The following is a 4,727-nucleotide window of genomic DNA, read 5'->3' on the forward strand; positions in this document are numbered from 1 at the left end:
CCTATCTAGTCTTAATGGTGTGTGTCCCACCTGGTCTTTGAGCATGAACTAGACTTGGGCTGTCCTATCTAGTGTTAATGGTGTGTGTCCCACCTGGTCTTAGAGTATGAACTAGACTTGGGCTGTCCTATCTAGTGTTAATGGTGTGTGTCCCACCTGGTCTTTGAGTATGAACTTGACTTGGCTGTCCTATCTAGTCTTAATGGTGTGTGTCCCACCTGGTCTTTGAGCATGAACTAGACTTGGGCTGTCCTATCTAGTCTTAATGGTGTGTGTCCCACCTGGTCTTTGAGCATGAACTAGACTTGGGTTGTCCTATCTAGTCTTAATGGTGTGTGTCCCAACTACTAGTCTTTGAGCATGAACTAGACTTTGGCTGTCCTATCTGGTCTCACTGGTGTGTGTCCCACCGGGTCTTTGAGAATGAACTAGACTTGGGCTGTCCTATCTAGTCTTAATGGTGTGTGTCTCACCTGGTCTTTGATCATGAACTAGACTTGGGCTGTCCTATCTAGTCTTAATGGTGTGTGTCCCACTTGGTCTTTGAGTATGAACTAGACTTGGGCTGTCCTATCTCGTCTTAATGGTGTGTGTCCCAACTAGTCTTTGAGTGTAAACTAGACTTGGGCTGTCCTATCTGGTCTTAATGGCGTGTGTCCCAACTAGTCTTTGAGTATGAACTAGACTTGGGCTGTCCTATCTCGTCTTAATGGTGTGTGTCCCACCTGGTCTTTGAGCGTGAACTAGACTTGGGCTGTCCTATCGAGTCTTAATGGTGTGTGTCCCAACTACTAGTCTTTGAGCATGAACTAGACTTGGGCTGTCCTATCTAGTCTTAATGGTGTGTGTCCCACTTGGTCTTTGAGTATGAACTAGACTTGGGCTGTCCTATCTCGTCTTAATGGTGTGTGTCCCACCTGGTCTTTGAGCGTGAACTAGACTTGGGCTGTCCTATCTAGTCTTAATGGTGTGTGTCCCACCTAGTTTTGCACATGAACTAGACTTGGGCTGTCCTATCTAGTCTTAATGGTGTGTGTCCCACCTAGTTTTGCACATGAACTAGACTTGGGCTGTCCTATCTAGTCTTAATGGTGTGTGTCCCACCTGGTCTTTGAGCGTGAACTAGACTTGGGCTGTCCTATCTGGTCTCACTGGTGTGTGTCCCACTTGGTCTTTGAGAATTAACTAAACTTGGGCTGTCCTATCTAGTCTCACTGGTGTGTGTCCCACCTGGTCTTAGAGTATGAACTAGACTTGGGCTGTCCTATCTAGTCTTAATGGTGTGTGTCCCACCTGGTCTTAGAGTATGAACTAGACTTGGGCTGTCCTATCTAGTGTTAATGGTGTGTGTTCCACCTGGTCTTTGAGTATGAACTAGACTTGGCCAATAAAGTAGGTGATCTGGGATCGCCATGGCAACAACAAAGATGTTAATCCCCCTTTTTTCACAAGCCAGTGTGCCACTCTGTTACAGAGTGTGGCTTTAATTTAAGCACTTTATTACAATCAAAATGATGAATAGAATACATGGAAATAAGCCAATAACCAAATTAGAATTAGATTAATTTGCATAATAATACAGAAATAAATAATGTTATTTACACCAGGATATCAGCTTATTTTGTGTCGTAGGACATTCAGGAGCTGACAAACGTGCAAGAAGGAAGGGGAGGATTTGTGGCCGTGGTTTGTAAACAGATGGTGTCCAGACTGTGGAAGACGAGGGCTCAGACCTCAGGAGACTTGGGAAGAGGAGACAACAAAGGAAGACATTAAATGATTCTTCTTGTTTCAATGTCAATTTGGCAAAATGAATACTTTTTTAATCAACCACACGAAAGGAAATTCAGGATAATCGGATTTTGTATGATGTTGTTTTAGCATTCAATCATTATTTTCTGTGCTTGAGACTTTTTGGATGCCATTTATTGAAATGTTAATACAGGCCTTTTAATAGAATAGTCAGAACTCACCATTAAAGGCCGACAGTGTTTCAATGTGGCCACTAGAGGGCGCCACAATACCTTTACTGTCCATTCCTGCCTGGCGCTTTTATAGCAAACAGAAGTATGGCTTACAGTATGTTAACACGTGACACAATATCTATATTTATATGTCATTTAGACGTCATCTTTTATGTTTGTAGTGTCAACTAAACACTCCAAGCTCTCATACTGAGACCCCAGTTGCTTTGCGGACTTGGGCCTCAAAGAAGAAAGACTGCCAGATACCAATCAGTCATCATGGTCTTCAACATAGGGCTTGTGGAGCCTAGAAAAGTACTCCCGCCAGACAGAAGGATGTCCAAAAAAAGTATTTTGGATGTTTTTGAGGGAAGCCTGCCGCAAAATGTCCATGTGATTTATTGTCCCTCATTGAGAGCTTCTGTCAAATGATTGTCTGCATTTTTTGGGGTGGGGGTGTTCTCCCTGTGGAGGGTGGCAGGTGTTCCTCCAGATGATGTTCATCCATCTATAGCTCCTCTCTGGAGACACACATCAAATGAGTCAAAATAGACACAAAGCATGGAGAAAACCTGACATACTTTTGACTTCCTGCTTTGGCGTAAAGACACGGTCCTTTATCTCCAACCAAGATCGGGCAGTGGATGTGAACTCCTTTTTGACCCCCCCCCCCCCCCACCACCCTCCATTAGTCACAGGCTGTCTACGCTGCGCTCCTTCTCATGTCCCTTTACGTGCATCTCTGCTGTGTAATGTGGCCCGGGGGGGCTTGAGGCATTATTCATGTCCACCGCAGCAGCAGTAGAAGAAGAAGTAGTAACACTACACGCTTTGTCTGCACTGTCACAAAGACAGCAGCCCGCTACTAGCATGCTAGGAATACCACAAATAGGACAGAGGAGGTTGGAAAGGACATAAAAAGGGTGATTAAGTTCAATCATTTTAGTCAGTCTAAGTCAAAGACTTAAACTACTGTAGCTGTTTGGTCAAAATCCACTGCATTATTAGTCACAATAAATTCAAATCATAACATTAATACACGTCTTTCAGAACTTTTAAATAAGAACCTGCAAATATGGATTTGAACGTTTATTAGAGTCCTCTACACCCAATATAACACCCCTATTTATCACCTTTAAGCTTGTATTACACAATATAATTGACATAAAAGACAGAAAATAAGCCATTTAAGAAATAAATAAGACATACAGACATTAAACATGTATTGCAATCTTTGTTTTTCAACAATTAATTCATGAATCAATATTTCATGGTTGAATACGGCTTATTATTAGTCAAAAACATATGCATATTAAGCATTTTTGAAATGTATTCTTGGCTTAAATTAAGTATTTTCAAACATATAAATGATTAAATCACATAAAATACAAATACTGTTCAAGGCACTAAAAGACGATGATGAACTGTACTCCACACTGGCCACTAGGTGTCACTAATTAACATTTAATTAATTAATCAATATTTCATGGTTGAATACGGCTTATTATTAATCAAAAAACATATACATATTAAGCATTTTTTAAATGTATTCTTGGCTTAAATTAAGTATTTTCAAACATATAAATGATTAAATCACATAAAATACAAATACTGTTCAAGGCACTAAAAGATGATGATGAACTGTACTCCACACTGGCCACTAGGTGTCACTAATAAACAATTAATTCATTAATCAATGTTTCATGGTTGAATACAGCCTATTGTTCGTCAAAAAACATATGCATATTAAGCATTTTTTGTATGTACTCTTGACTTAAATTAAGTATTTTCAAACATATAAATGACTAAACCAGCTAAAATACAAATACTGTTCAAGGCATTAAAAGACGACGATGAACTGTACTCCACACTGGCCACTAGGTGTCACTACACACTTGATCGCCCTCAGCAACAGTTATTGCAGGCTTGACTTAACTCACAACAGATGCAATAATAATCATTGTCATAATCATAAGAACTTTTTTTGGCCGTACTACTAGCTAAAACTCAACTTCCTGTCCACACGCCGAGATGACATGTATTGAAACACACACCAGCATGAGTCTTATTTATGTCTTCAATGGCATATTTTCTCTGATTAGGTAATGTGAGAATAAAGGTGACTATAGGGGTGTTATTTCATGTTGTGAAGGCTCTAATAATATTAAAAAAACAGGTTATAAACGGGTTTTCAATGCTCAACTACAAAAAGTTTGACTGCTAAATAAGACCTACGTTGTAGAAATTAATTTTGCGATTAACCACAAGAAACAAGGGACTCGCGCATGTTAGCAGTACTGCGATGGCTATTGTCTCATTAATATTATAGTACTGAGTGACCAATACTACATATCAACTCAGGTGAATGTATATTTTCAATTCCAGCACAATAGATCTTTTCAGTAAACGTAATGTTTTGTAAGTTTTTATATTTGATGCCCTTTTGTCATGGCAACCTATTTTTTGTTTGTAACGCTCCTATTTGAGCTAGCCGACTTTCATATGATTAACCTTACAACTTACGGATGCACACAATAAGCACAAAAAGCAAAAGAAAAGTGTGCTTCAATAACATATCATGACATTGTCTTTTAAACCATATTCCTCGTTATTTAGTGAACTAAAGTCAAGATAGTTTCAGAAAATCTACGAACTAGCTTAAAACCAGGCGGCCATATTGGAAACAGCTCCATAGGGAATAATAATACTTGGTGTGGTTTCCTGCTCAATGGCGCCATCTGGCGGTGTAAAAGCTACATCGCC

Source organism: Doryrhamphus excisus, chromosome 9, assembly GCF_030265055.1.
Source record: "Doryrhamphus excisus isolate RoL2022-K1 chromosome 9, RoL_Dexc_1.0, whole genome shotgun sequence".
Lineage (NCBI taxonomy): Eukaryota > Metazoa > Chordata > Actinopteri > Syngnathiformes > Syngnathidae > Doryrhamphus > Doryrhamphus excisus.